The sequence below is a fragment of the Callithrix jacchus genome, chromosome 4 (assembly GCF_049354715.1).
Source record: "Callithrix jacchus isolate 240 chromosome 4, calJac240_pri, whole genome shotgun sequence".
NCBI lineage: Eukaryota > Metazoa > Chordata > Mammalia > Primates > Cebidae > Callithrix > Callithrix jacchus.
The window spans coordinates 50,959,943-50,975,361 of NC_133505.1; the positions used below are offsets into that span (position 1 = coordinate 50,959,943).

At 47.7% G+C, this 15,419-nt stretch overlaps 1 protein-coding gene across 41 annotated transcripts in view; it reads right to left on the minus strand.

Annotated features, from left to right (window-relative positions):
* The window catches only part of TRERF1 (transcriptional regulating factor 1), a 235,203-nt gene extending 220,321 nt beyond the window's left edge, over positions 1-14,882 (minus strand). For 22 of the 41 annotated variants that reach the window (XM_078369179.1, XM_078369173.1, XM_035295653.3 and 19 more), the window contains exons 1-2: positions 14,347-14,563; positions 13,841-13,925 (exon numbers count right to left, since the gene is read on the minus strand). The gene's annotated coding sequence lies outside the window, so the exon portion shown is untranslated. Of the gene's footprint in view, positions 1-13,840; positions 14,003-14,346 lie in introns of all 41 variants that reach the window. The other 19 variants (XM_035295654.3, XM_035295656.3, XM_078369167.1 and 16 more) reach the window with 4 other exon arrangements.
* Positions 14,883-15,419: the final 537 nt, after the last annotated feature.

The window sequence follows — 15,419 nt, forward strand, 5'->3', positions numbered from 1 at the left end:
GGCGTGGTGCTCCTTCCACCATATTATAATAGTCATATTTTTGAAGGAAACTCAGGCCATGTTGTCTGGTAAGGCGAAATGGGAGGCAGGATAAGCAAGTGGGAAAAGAACCGGCTTTTACAGTCACCCAGGTCTGAGTTCCTGAGTCTCAATCCCTGCCCTGCCATTTACCAGCCATATGACCTTGAATGACCTTCTGCATCTCTTTGTGCCCCCATTTCCCCATCTATACAATAAGGATAAGAATGCCTTCCTCATTCAGTTGCTCTGAGAGTTAAACGGGGTAACAGACCTAAAATGATGGTGTGCAGCTACACTTAGTAGGCAGCTGTTACTTTCTTTCTTTTTTTTTTTTTTGATACAGAGTCTCACTCTGTCGCCCAGGCTGGAGTGCAATAGCGTGATCTCAACTCACCACAACCTCGGATTCCCAGGTTCAAGTGATTCTCCTGCCTCAGCCTCCCGAGCAGCTGGAATTACAGGTGCCTGCCACCATACCTGGCTACTTTTTTTTTTTTTTTTTGAGACAGAGTCTCGCTCTGTTGCCCAGGCTGGAGTGCAGTGGCACAATCTCGGCTCACCACAGCCTCTGACTCCCAGGTTCAAGCAATTCTCCTGCTTCAGCCTCCAAAGTAGCTAAGACTACAGGTGTGTGCCACTATGCCCAACTAATTTTTGTATTTTTAGTAGAGACAGGGTTTTGCTATGTTGGCCAGGCTGGTCTCAAACTCATCACCTCAGTGATCCACCCACTTCGGCCTCCCAAAGTGCTGGGATTATAGGCACGAGCCACCACACGCAGCTGCAGCTATTATTTTTTTAAATGCATCCTGTCCCCCAACATATACAAGGTGAGGTTGCCATAGCCAGAGCACAATGCCTCACCTTCCTAAAGAAAACAATCCAGACTACAGAGCCCATGTAATCTGGGAGGCCGGGGTGGGCGGATCACCTGAGGTCAGGAGTTCCAGACCGGCCTGGGCAACATAGCAAAACCCTGTCTCTACTAAAAATACAAAAATTAGCCAGGCATGGTGGCACACATCTGTAGTCTCAGCTACTTGGGAGGCTGAGGCAGGAGAATTGCTTGAATCTGGGAGGCAGAGGCTGCAGTGAGCCAAGATCGTGCCACTGCACTCCAGCCTGGGTGACAGGGAGACTTAGTCTCAAAACAAGAAAAAGAAAGAAAGAAAATAACCTGTTTATGCTGCTCCAAATTCTGCCATTTTGTTTCCTCTTAACTATTTCAAAAAGACTAGATTCATCTCAGCTACTTGCCTTTTAAAAACGCTTTCCAAGCTTTTAAATTTAAGCCCCTAAAAGCTCCTTCCTCACAGAAGGAGCAGGTACGGGTTGAAGAAGACAGAACCCCCAGGCTCTGTGTTACTCACCTCTGTGCAGATTAGATCAGAAGGGTTTAGATACGGGAGGATATGGCGTACGGCGTGCCCTGAAGGGAATCACACAGGTGACCAGAGGAGGGGAGAGGAGGGGAAGAAGGATAGGCCGCCAACAGAGTGGAGAGTGGAAAGGGAGTGTCATGGAGTACGTGGCCAGGGGCCTCAAGGAAAAAAAGGACATGGACACAGAACTGAAAGTGCCTCTTAGAAACTGAAAAAGAGCAGGAGAGATGGAGAGAGAAATGGCAGGAAGCTGTGCGGTAGAAAGACGGCAAAGCTTCTCCTTCAAAATCACTGTCACTTGCCATGTTTCCAACACTTTCCTAAGTGGTCTCCTGGCCTGCAGACTCAAGCCTTCAAGACTGGACCCCACTCCCTGACACATACTTCCTAACTCCAAACCTTCAGTGACTCCCCTGCAGCCTACAACGTCAGGACCACACTCCATAACATGACACTGGGTTCTCCCTGCCCATTGCTGCTCACCTGAACAGCCTCATCACTTGGCAACTATCACTGAGACAGCATGTGCCAGGCCCCAGGATGGGTACTGAGGACACGATAAACAAGACATGGTATGCTCTTAAGAAGCTGGAAGTCAGCCGGGTGTGGTGGCTCATGCCTGTAACCCCAGCACTTTGGGAGGCTGAGATGGAAGGATCACGAGGTCAAGAGATTGAGACCATCCTGGCCAACATGGTGAAACCCCGTCTCTCCTGAAAATACAAAACAGCCAGGAATGGTGGTGCGCACTTGTAACCCCAGCTACTCAGGAGGGTGAGGCAAGAGACTCACTTGAACCAGGCAGAGGTTGCAGTGGGCCGAGATTGCACCACTGTACTCCAGCCTGGGTGACAGAGCAAGATTCCACCTCAAAAATTAAAAGATAAATAAATAAACAAAAGACACTCCAAAACAAACAAGCAAAACCCCAAAACAAACAAATAAAGAGACTCTGGAAGGTGCTCTTGTTCATCCTGCCATGTGAGGACCCAGTGAGAAGGTGACCATCTAAGATCAAACCTGACCCTACCTTGTTCTTGGACCGCCTGGCCTCTGAACTGTGAGAAATAAAAGTTTGTTGTTTGAGCCACTCAGTCTACAATATTTTTGTTATAGTAGGCCAAACAAAGACAGAGGGATAAGCCTAGCTGCTCCAGGTAGTATGTCCTGTGAACTTCTTCAGAAGTGCTGCCTTTTTCTGGCAGGCATCACACTGTGTGTCATATTTCCATGTTCACATGATGGTCCTCCACTAGACTCTGAGTTCTTCTTATTTGTCCTGGCATTTCCAGCCACTGGGACAATCCTGGTATACAGCAGGCACTCAATAAATGCTTATGAACAAGTTGTCAGCAAAACCACCTACCGTGGCCTGGCAGGGATGGGGGCAGGGCACTCATCTCTTTTAACAAGGATATGAGACCCTTGACCTTTCTTAGAATAACAGCTCACTCCAGGCATTCAGGAAAACTCTCTTCAACATCCTGAGCACTCTACCCATAGCTGTCAACTGCAGGCCTCATTGGCAGCTCTAGATATTTTGCTGAGGTTCTTGGAATCTAGAGGTCTGTACATAGCAAGCATACAGTGACTAGGCAATTTCTAAAGGCAGCACAGTCTAAGGATCAGGAGTCAGTCTTTGGGGTGGGTCCTGAGTTTGAATACCAGCTCCACCACTCAGCACCCATCCTTAAACAAGTTGCTAAAATCCCCCGAGCCTCAGTTTCCTCAAGTGGAAAGTGGGCATCACGCCTGCTTCTTACAATTTTAAGAGGATGAAATGACTAAAATACCCGCACAAGGCCAGGCACATGATAAGCCTTCTATAAACAGCAGTTACTACAACTAAAGCGACCTGGAGCCCTAATTCTGATACCCCCACGGCATATGCAAATTTCCGAGCCCCTAAATAGGCTCTTCTTGGTGCGCTCTGGGAGGCAAAAGATACCCAATCTCTGACTCACAATGGGTTGCCAAAATTCTCCTCGAATTCCCAAGAGAAAATTTACTTCAATTCCCCCTAATTTTAAAAATTAATCAGTCCTTACAGCATTTTGGGGTGGCAGGGGTGAGTGAGGAAGGAGACCGCAAAATCCAACAAGCAGCTTTTAAAAGGTTACAAACCAATCGGAGAAAGAAAGGAGAAGGCAGCTGGAGGGGGCGAGAAGGGGGGATGGAGACAACCCCCCAAGTTTGTGCTATTATTGAATACCCCAACTCTCAAAGTAGCCCGCTGCCCCCTCCTCCTCCACGTGGGCTAAGCTCTGTTAATGAGAAAGCCGAGCTCTGCCTACATTACCACAATAATGATTTCCCGGTTGCATTTTTACATGCCTGCCACTTTATCATAGCAGAAGTAGACATATATTTTCAATAAATCCCTTCTCTCCTTTCCCCTCCCCAGCTCGAGCTCTCCCAGTAAATGCTGTACCCTCTGTACCCTCCCCCAACGCAATCCCAACCCTGGAGCACAATGAGTTCCACTAATCAAAACAGAAAGAAAAAGAAAAATGGAAAAATCACAGCTGCTGAAAAACAGCATTTGCTACAAGTCAAAGCCCTCTACATTTTTTCTGCACGCAGCATTTACTTCTTCAAGGACACATCACCCCTCCTCTATCAGAAATCTTACGTAGAGTTGCTCAAAGGGGAAGGAGGAGGGGGTGGGTGAAGAAATCTAATATTCAGTCTCTTTCCTATTTTGACTAAGCCAGCACAGACAGAAATATAGATAAGGCCTTGAATAACTGATTTAACAAAATGTCACTTATTAAAAGGGCTGGGGGATGGGACAGCATTTGCATTCGGGAGCTCAGTTAAACCACCCCAGCTAAAGGCTGCAAGGCCACCGCAAGGCAAGGGGGAAGAAAATATTTCTCAGGTCTGGTCTTCTTCAGTGGCTGCCCTGGGCCTGGTAGCAGAGAAGCCTGGATTTCTCCTTCCATCAAGAACCAACGAGGAGAAAACCAGAGGTTTAAAAAAAAAAAAAAAAAAAAAAAAAAAAAACTTAAAAAAAACCCCAGCTAATTCTTAAGTAAGCATTTTTACAGCACTAACTAGTATCAGGCTCTTTGCTAGATGCTGGGGGGTACTGAAATGAGTGATGACCCAGTTCTGCCTTCCCCAAGCTCCCAGTCCAGAGGGGTGAAAGACACACCCCACCGTAAGTATGACAGCAGCAGCCTTATAAGCCAAGGGCGGCAGGAGCCCAGGAACAGCCCCCTCCAGCCCACCCACTGCCCTGGCCAGGCCCAAGTATACAGAGCCATCAAGAAAGACTTAAGGAATGAGTGTCTGCGAGGTTTGAATTCCAAACTGGCTTCTAAAGAAGCTCATACTCTTCAAAAGGAAAGAGGCCCCTAAATGTCCTTACCTACTGTGGCTCCCCTGAAAACCGCTCGGCTCGCCTGTATTCACCCAATTAACAAAGAAAAGCGAACTCAAGCCCCAATACTTCAGAATCAGCCTCATTACTGGTGTCCTTCAGTTGAATTTAAGGGAGCTTGGTATCTCCTATTGTAATGACAACAGAGAGAACTCAAACGACACTCCTATTAAAAATCCTTACTCCATCTTTTTTTCTTTTCCTTTAAAAAAAAAACTTTCTAAGGAGTTAGACTAGGAGCAGTTTCTCAAAGACCAAGAGAGGCCCTAGGAGCAGACTCTATAATGACAAAGACCCCTAGGGGCCCTCAGGAAGGATTCTTTCAGAGGGAGCAAGCTCTCCAGGGCCATGTTATCTCCAAAGTCAGAGCCCAGGGGCTAGAGGCCACACCATCTAGAAACGACCACTGGACCACCCAGGTACCTCTGCTGAGGGACCCCACAGAAGGGACAGAGCTGACAGTAAGAGACTGACGGTAAATAGCTGCCCAGTATATTAAAATCAAGTCTCAGCCTTCATTATAAGGCAGCCTTAAAAGCCTTGTGCTCCAGAATAATGAAGTCAGACAATTTAAGTTTTGAAAAAAAATGTAATGCCCAAAACATGCTTAAATCATCTGAGTATTTCAAACTAAGGTCATTGGAGTTATAAGCCCAAAACACTCAGATGATCTTCCTGGTTTCCACGATCTTTTAGATATGTTCTGTACCACATTCTTTTATTTAATGCTGTATATAGCCTTATCTATTTCAGAGTGCACAACATTTGAAGACCATTCCAATTCTGGCATTAAATCAGGGCTCTGGATGCCGGCTGGACTTGTGACTCTGGCTTGATCATTTGTTTTTATTTTTCAGTTTTATTTCTCTAGCCTCAGTTTCCTCAGCTATAAAATGAGAGTATCTACCTTCTCTGGTTGTTGCAGGACACAAATTAGACACGTCAAAGAGGCTTTGGAACTATAATATAAAACGTGAGTTATTTTAGTGACGGCCTTCACTTCCTCTGATCTTTCGTCCATTTCTTCCTTCTCTCTGTGAAACCCAATTGATATCAGTTCCACTGTTTTTTAAAATCAACAACATGTATTTATTACACAAATACAGGAAGAAGCCCCATCATCCATGGGTGTGGCAAATCTTACTAACTGCTAAATCTAGGTGATGAGTACAAAGGAGTTGATTACACTAGTCTCTCTGCTTTTGTGTATGTTTAAAGTTTTTTTCATAATAAAGATAATTTTAAAATAAATAAATAAAGTTTCACCTTCTTAGGCAGAGGCCAGGGGCCTGATTAGTGAAAAGCACTGGATATCTTTTTCAAATGAGAATTGACTTTCTAGCATATATATTAAGACTAAGGGCATTTAGGTAGATTCAACTTTATAGCACAATCCTTATTTGCAAAACAAACACTGAATGAAAATGAAGATAGCTAAGGCCATAGAACCTCGGTCAGGTTTCTTGAGGTAGGTTCAAGGTTTCCCTGCATCCAGTTCACAGGGTTCTTTGGGGAGCAAACCAACTTTATGTGGCCCTGTGGGTGGGCAGGTCCCAGATTCTGAATATGGAATCAGAATTTGAACCTGTATTGACTGGCACTGACTGCACGGCCAGCATTTCTGAGGCCAGCAAGAAGAGCAGTTTCGCACAGGGATCACAGAGAACTTGAAAACCCCAAGTAGAAGGCAGCTACACGTCGGGAACAACAGTGGGAGTGGACAAGGGAAATGTTTCACTGGCTGTCAGATTTTATATCTGAAAAGGAGACCTGGCTGAAGATCAAATTGCCTCGCAGCTGCCTGTGCTGTATACCTCTGAAAGTTGACATAGCACTTCCCACACATGATCCGAATCCCCCTCACACCCTGAAAGGAGAGGTGAAGATGGTACCAGCCCTCTTTTACAGATGCAGAGACAGGCTCAGAGGCCGACTAGTCCAGAGCCTTGGTGTAGAGCTGGACCTCCATCCAGATCCGACTCTCTCCTCCTCCACCCACCTCCCATGCAGAACCCATGGCTGGGAGCCACCGAGGCTGGCAGTCCACGGGATATTTTCTGTGAAAGACAGCCTAAACAAGGGGCAGCCCTTTGCCTTTGTTTTTCGTTGGTTTTGTTTTCTTTTATTTTGAGCTTCTTGCTCAGTACCCACCAACTCTGAACAGGGCTGAAAAATCGCAGAAGTCTTTTTCCAATCATAGTTTTCAAATAAATTTAATGTGAGGCCCAAATTACTTTAACTGAAGACTCTTTTCTCCAAGCTAAAGAATTCACTCTTTCCTCTGTGCCGCTCAGTAACGCAGTCAAATGTTCAGAAAAATGCAGTACCATTTCTGATGCAGTCTTAACCCTTGAGTCTCTGGCTCGTGTCAAGTCCTAAGCCCAAACTCCTTCCCAGGGACAGGGCAGCCTCAGCCTGGGGAGGCAGAGCATCTGGGCCTCCACAGAGTCCCCTGTCTGCCCACTCCTTAGCCTCGACCTTGGGGGGCAGAGCATCTGGGCCCTCCACAGAGTCTGCCGCCTGCCCACTCCTTAGCACCTGCCCCCTTATCAGTTTTTCTCCCCTGTCATGATGGAGCAAGTCCCCGAAGTATCCCCCACCCCCTTGCAAAGGCCAGATCTTCCCCTCAGACCTCACCAGCTTTTTGCTCAACTGACCCAACTCGTTTCTCTTGATCAATCACTCCTTCTCCACTGATCTTTCCCATCAGCACACAAATTACCACCCCTCCAAAATACATCTTTCCCTTGTGCACATCCTTCCAGCTCCTACTCCATTTCTCTGCTCCTCGCCTTTCATTGCCAAATTTTGCCAAAGAGATGAATGCACACGTCGTCCACAGCTCCTCACTCACAATGCCCTCCCAACCTTCTCCTATCATGGTCCCATCTCATCCTTCATTCCACTGAAACTGTTCTTCACAAGTCACAGATAGATTCCATTTTGCCAAATCCAGGGCCTGGTGTAGTGGCTCACGCCTGTAATCCAGCACTTTGGGAGGCCAAGGTGGGTGGTTCACTTGAGGTCAGGAGTTTGAGACCAGCCTGGCCAACATGGTGAAACCCTGTCTCTACTAAAAATATAGAAACTAGCCAGGCGTGGTGACACATGCCTGTAGTCCCAGCTACTTGGGAGGCTGAGGCAAGAGAATTGCTTGAACTCAGGAGGCTGCAGTAAGCCAAGATCATACCAGTGCACTCCAGCCTGGACAACAGAGCGAGACTCCATCTCAAAAATAAACAAACAAATGGAACAAATTCAATGGTGATTTTTCTGGCCTTATCAGTCTCATGAAACACTACACACACACACACACAGAGCACAGATCCCCTTCACAATGCCCGTCCTTCTCTCTCTACAGGCTCCTTAGGGCATTCTGTCCACTCTCCTGCATTTAAATGCTCCCTGGATGCTGATGGGTCCCGCATGTTTATCTCATGCTAGATGGTAGGCCAGATTACCCTACTTGACATCTTTACTTTGAGTCTAACAGGCACCTCAAACTTAGTGGTGCCCCAACTAAAATATCTTGATTCTGCCCACCTCCCTCTCCCAATCTTTTTCCATCTCAGCAAACAACCATCTACTCAAGTGCACAAGCCAAAAACCTCGGAGTTGTAGGTCCTCCTCCCTGCTGCACCACAGCCCTGACCATTTTACTCCTAATGAGCATCTCACGCCCACCCACTCCTCTCCACACACCTCCTTCGCCTCCTCCAACTGCCCCAACTGCCTCTTTACTGTGCTCTCCAATTCCAAACCTGCCTGTCTCTGCTCTCTTCTCCACCAGTGCAATCCCCTTAGACATGAGTTAGGGGCTGTCACTTCCCACTCCAAACTCTCTTCTTTGTTCGTTTTTTGCTTTTATTTTTGAGACAAAGTCTCACTCTGTCACCCAGCCTGGAGTGCAGTGGCACCATCTCCACTCACTGCAACCTCCACCTCCCGGGCTCAAGTGATTCTCCTGCCTCAGCCTCCTGAGTAGCTGGAATTACATGTGCCTGCCACTACGCAGGCTAATTTTTGTATTTTTAGTAGAGACAGGGTTTCGCCATGTTGGCCAGGCTAGTCTTGAACTCTGGACCTCAGGAGATCCGCCCACCTCGGCCTCCCAAAGTGCTGGGATTACAGGTGTGAGCCACCATGCTTGGCCCCACACCAAACTTTCTATGGCTTCCCACTATACTCCAAACAAAATGCAAACCTTTTCAAAGCCCAGAGGGTCCCACACAACCATCTCATGCTGCCCTCTCTCCTTCATCTTGAACACCTGTGCCTCTTTGAGTTCTCCCCAAAACCAAAGTTCTTCTGTACAGGCTCTGCTCTGCTTCAATGTGCTGTCTCCCCCGACCCCCAAACCTCAGAGAGGCCTTTCCAGGCTACTCTAATGAAATCCATCCAAGTCACTGAGTACTGATCACAATCGGCAAGTTATATTTCTTTACATGTCTGCCTGCAAAAAGTGCAGTGATAAGGGTAGGGGTATGGGTAGAGGGAGATGATTATTTCTCTTTTAATTACCAATGTATTTCTGGAGCTTTAACACAGCGCCTGACATGTAGTAAGTGCTCAATAAGAAGCTGCCGCATGTATGAAAGAAACCAGGGCTGCTTACAGCATTAAAAAACCCTTGTTCTACGGCCAGGTGCTGTGGCTCATGCCTGTAATCCCAGCACTTTGGGAGGCCATGGCAGGTGGATCACTTGAGGCTAGGAGTTCAAGACCAGCCTGGTCAAAATGATGAAACCCTGTCTCTACCAAAATAAAATTTTTTAAAAAACAAAAGCAAAGCAAAAAAATAAATAGCTGGGCATGGTGGTGCATGCCTGTAATCCCAGCTAATTGGGAGGCTGTAGCGGGGAGATCACATGAACCTGGGAGGCAGAGGCTGCAGTGAGCTGAGATCCAGCCACTGCACTCCAGCCTGGGTGACAGAGTGAGACTCTGACTCAAAAAAAAACAAAAAAAAAAACCCTCGTTCTTTGAGCCCAGAGTTATCACTGTTATTTAAGCACATGGGTTCTTTGTCCCCTTCCTGCTCTACCAAACATTAAAAAGAAATGTTTATGTTGCTAAACCAACACCCCAACAGCTCAGCATATGCCACCCCATGCCAGTTCATTGTCTTCCGTGAGGAAAAACCAAGAATCATCTGTTTCTTCAGTAAACCCAAATTACTACAAGCAGCGTATCTGATCACTTAAAATTCTTAGAAAATATCACAGAGGCTTTTTGCTGTGTTATCTTTAGCGCAGAAGAAAAGATTTACTAAGAGAGCCCCGGGGTCAAACTCATGTTACTGAGACTATACTATTCCTTAAAAATGCCCACAGCATCCTTGTGGCAATGCATGCCAGAAACTGGAATCCAGCTGTTCTTGTCCTCCTCTCTCCACAAAAGGAATCATCTATATATTAGTTCTCCTATTTTATTGGTTTCCCTCCAACATGCAAATTCCCCAGATGATTCTAGTCCTCCCTCCTCCCTCAACCACACGGAGAGGTGAGAAATAAAATGAGCTGAATTCCAACTGCCTTTAGAGAAGGACCATGAACACCCACTTACACTGTCTGGGGTATGAACCACTTGCCTAGATCCTTACTTTTCTTTTTTTGTTACTGTTTTTGTTTTTGTATTTTTGAGACAGAGACTCGCTGTGTCGCCCAGGCTGGAGTGCAATGGCGTGATCTCGGCTCACTGTAACCTCTGCCTCCTGTGTTCAAGCAATTCTCATGCCTCAGCCTGCCAAGTAGCTGGGATTACAGGCACCCACCAGCATGCCTGGTTATTTTTTATATTTTTGTAGAGATGGGGTTTCACCATGTTGGCTAGGCTGGTCTTGAACTCCTGACCTCAGGCGATCCACCTGCCTTGGCCTCCCAAAGTGCTGGGATTACAGATATGAGCCACCGCCTGGCCCTAGATCCTTACTTTTCATGTCAATGTCCAAAGTCAATAAAAACATCAAGAGCTTCTCCCAAAAATGCCCACAGTGAAATACAGAGAATCCTGGTGGTGATAAAAATGACACAATATCATTATCATGAAGCTTATCACAAATATTCAGCCAAATCCCAATTACCCACAGAAAGTAGACAAAGCCACACTGGGCTTTCCCACTTCTCCCCAAAACTACCTCCTCCTGCTGCATGGGAATAAAAGCTCAATTAACCTTAGACTTGACCAAGCACTAAACAAGTTAACCAGCTGGCTGGAGAAGAAACTTCTAAGATGAACAAAAATTATTTTTGGTGCCTAGGATATGTACATGCTCTACTCTCTATTAGCGCATAGAATTGGGAATTTTTTTGTCCAAGACACTGGAAGACTTTTATTCATAAGTATTTCCTTGTGTTTGATGGTCAAGATCACCAGGCCACTCAAGAATCCTTTCTGGAATACCAAGGATCAAATCCACTTTCTCCATGAGAAGACAAAAACAGAAGTTCATCAGCTCACCCAAGTCCGTGAAGCAACTGGCTGTTGGCTCAGGAAGAGAGTGTCAAGACTTCTGGAGACCTCACTTACAAGACATAGAATTTCAGAGCTGGAAGGGAACTCATGGATCAAACCACGCACTTTCAAGATTAAAAAAATCCAAAGCCCAGAAGTGGCTAGGAATTGGTACCTTCCCCACCTTTCTTTCCAGTGATGTTTTCCCCAGCCTTGAGCATCAAACCAGCTTTAAGTTCTTTGTCACTTTACAAATACTGTAAACTTAAGCCAACTATTGAACACAAGGCAATTTTAACACTTCCTGGCTAATCAACTTCATGGAGAATCTAACATGATTGGTTATTATGACCAACCCACCCATTAAAGAAGGAGAAAAAGAAAATTAAAAAGGTTTGTTTTTTGTGACCACACGTTTTATTCTATAAGCAGTAAAGAACACTACAGTCTGCCTCCTCTTTTACGCTTTAAGTTCCTAACTCAACAAAAACCACAGACCCAAGCTAGTTAAAGGAGGCAAAACTGAGTACTTTCCACCCAGTTCATAGAACAACTGTTTCACAGCAAGCTCACATAAATGCTGTGTGATAAAAACACATGCCTGCTATGTGGAAGCCTGCTTACCAAGCTGTGAAAAGACCCATGTTTACTATGGAACCTGCAAAATTAATCTTCTCATACAGCAGAAGGGAAATGCTCTTTTTGGGATGTCAAGCTGGTTTCTAAACAATCCTTTGACGAAAATGGACATGCCTAAAAGGGCGGAGCCCAAAGAGGTGTGTCACTCTGGGTATCAATTCCTATAAATCAGATCCTGACAATCACCACAATATTTTTAAAAGAATGAATTATGATTCATGGGCCTTCAAATCTTTATTACTACAAGAACATTCTCGGTAGAAGAGAAAAAAAACCCTACCCTGACTTGATTAATGGCCAAAGCAAGACAATAAAATAAATCTCATAAACATAAGGAAAAAAACCTGAATGACTGCTCTTGGCTCTGAGGCTAGGCATGTAAATAATTCCACCCTGGAATGAACATACATAAAGATTTTGTTTACCCTCCCAGCAAATACAACAAGCAGACTCAGATTTTCGTAGGGTAAAAATAATAGCTAATTTGTTTAACTAATGCCTTGTTAGGAACATTTGATAAGCAGCAATAACATTTAATTCTCAACTAACTCAACTCTCAAATATCAACCCTCAATCTGGAAATCTGACGACAGTTAGGGAGAAAAAAAAGCATTCTCCAAGAGCAATGTGCAGAGAATTTTTTAAAACCCATTTTTCTCCCCTGCTAGAGCAGAGCCTGTCTACAAAATTGCAGAAGGCTTAACCAACCTTAGTTAACCCCACTGCCTAGTCGCTACTCCCTAACCCTACTAAACGTCTCTGGGTTGCACCTGAGATGCTAAAATTATCCTAGCAAAGTTAAAGCTCAAGGTAGCTGACAGCCAAGACCTACAACTCTTCTGCAGAAATCAGTAGGCTGAGGACCAAGAAAACTGAGGCAAGGAGAGAGAGGCAAAGGCTGCTGGTTAACTAGTTAAGCGCTGAGGACTCCTGCTGTTATCCACTCCAGTCAGTGGGCATCAACACACTTCCTATCACCAAACTCCTTTCTTAAAAGGTCAATGATGCACAAGGTGGGAGCTAACTGGGACAGCTTAAAACTCCCCGTCTTAAAGCTCTCCACGACCTGCTGAAAAGTGCACCTGGACGGTTTTCAGGAGACATTTTTTAATGAACTCTTTAGCCACTCCCAGGGCGGTCATTCCTAAGCACGACTTCCATGCACTTCACAAGACAGCCCAGGCCACGCTGACTTGAAGCCACCCGCTTCAGCACGGACACTTGCCAAAGCTGCGTCTAGTCTGGGGAAGAGTTTCCACAAAACTGCTCTAACAGGCCGGGGAAAGGCACACGGAGAAACCAGAAAGCGTTTTCTTGTAACCTAAGGATGGCAGGCGCACATGCTCCAGTCCAGTGCTGGCCAGAGGCTGCCTGCCAGGTGCTCTCGGCCTCCGCCAGCGAATGGGTGGTTTGGTTTGGTTTTTAATGTTTCTTCATACCACCGGCAGTAACTTCCCAGTCTCCCAAACTGAAGTTGGGGAGTGAAGGAACAGGTTTACCCCCTTACACGTTTCTCCCATCTGGGTGGTCACACTAACTTCTGGGGAATACCCAGCCCCCACAGAGCCCGCTAGCGCGTATACACACACATATGCATCATGTCAAAAAACCCAAAAGGCAGAGTCCTGCGGTTTCTTAGCTGGAGAATGAAGCCTTTATAACATCACAGCCTCAAATGAAAGCCCACCATGACTACCCCTTAAGCCAGGGTTGCCAATTATAGCGCCCACCTCACCCCTCCCCCTTTGCTGGGATGCTGTGCAGCCCAGAGAGGGGAGAGGGAAGAAGGGAAGCAGGGAGAAGGCCTGCCTGCATAGTGAAAGTAAAGGGGGGGGAGACTTCTCCTTCTCTGTCCCCCGCCCCGCTCTTCCCTCCCCACTCCGCCCCACCCCCGTCTTCTCCAGGAGCATCCCCAAACTAATTTTTTTTTTAAATGAAACTTAATGAGCTTCTTGCCTACCTTGGCTGTTTCTGCAACAAGTGCATGGACAATCCGACGAAAAGACCAGTCTCCGCTTGGGGGTTGGGATGGGGGGCGAGCAGAGCTGATGGAGCAATTTCAATATTAATTTATGTCAGCCGCCTTCTCGCAGCGCTACTCACTTACAGTACTGCCCTCAGCCTGTAAACAAATATCGCTCCGCCAGGAAACATACTCCCCAGATGCAAGCCCCTCTCCCCAGCAGGGAACCTGGCCCCTGCCCACCCCCACCCCCCCAATAACAGTGTGCTCCCCAGCCCGGGCTAGGAAGCTTTGGGTTTCCAAAGCACCAACCCACCACCTCCTCCACCACCCCAGCAAGAAACTTACTCCGTCCGTCTACGCCTCCACCCTCCCGTCAGGAAATCTACTCTCCATATGCATTCAGCCTCCCCGCAGGAAATCTGCTCCCCCCTCCCCCCTTCTATATACATGCACCCCTCCCTCTCCTCCTCCCCTTGCGCCCTCCCCGGCCAGAAACTTACTAGTGAGCAAGCGTGCAGGCTCTCCCGATGCTGGAAACTTACTCCCAGATATAGCGCCCGCCAGCCCCCTTTCCCAGCCCTGCTCCCCTTCCTGCCCTCCGCCGCAAGCAACTCCAAACTCTCCGCATCCAGCCGCTCTCCCTCCCCGGTGGAAATTTGCAGCGCCGGGCTGCGCGCGTGCATCCACCCTCCCCTTCAGGAAACTTACTCCCCATCTGCATGCACCGCCTCTCAGCCATCGCTTAGAGGGAAGGGGGTGTGCTGGGGAGACAGAAATACATATGTATCTCTCGCCCCTCCCCCGGCCGCAGCCCACTCGGGGCCGAGCCGCGGCAACCTGGCCTTACCTTTTGCATTGCTCCCCATCCTCGCCCCCTCCCTTAACCCTCCTTATCCGCTGCTCGGTACCCCCCTTTTTTCACCCATTACCCACCCCTAGCAACCGTTCCCAAGCTCCTCTCGGCCTTTTTTTTTTTTAAATCCAGGATGCAAATTCCTCCCCTGTCAGCAAATCGACTGTCAAATTATTTTCTTGCAAAAGGAGAAAGGCGGGGTGGGGTGGGGGGTAGCAGGAGCAAAAAGGGGGGAGGGAGGGGGAAGGGAGGGAGAGGGACCGAGGAGGGGAGAGATATCCCTCCGCAGAGCTGGGTCTGGCCGCGGGCGGGGAAGCAGGAAGTAAGGTGTCCAGCGCCGCGGCCGGCTGGTCCTCCGCCGCGGCCCCCGCCCGCGTCCCCTGTCCCCCGGGGCGCAGCGCTCCGGCGGGCTCCGGCCGCCCGGCGCATTGTTCGCAGCCTTCGCGGCGGTGCGCTGCCGACTTTATTTGTGGGCTTTGCGTGTGCGTGAGGTTGCACCTTTTGTAAGCTGGCGGGTCTCCAGACCAGCATGGGACAGGGGACACGGGCCCAGTTGCGGCCCTGCGCCAGCAGGACCTGTCAGCCCCGAGGTGCAGTGGACTCTCCGGCGTGGCTGGAAAATCGAGGCCGGGGAGAAGGCAGCGTGGCCGGGAAGCTGCCGCCTTAAACCCGGACCAGTGCAGGATTGCTTCCTGCACAGCCGTCCCGGTTATTGTAACG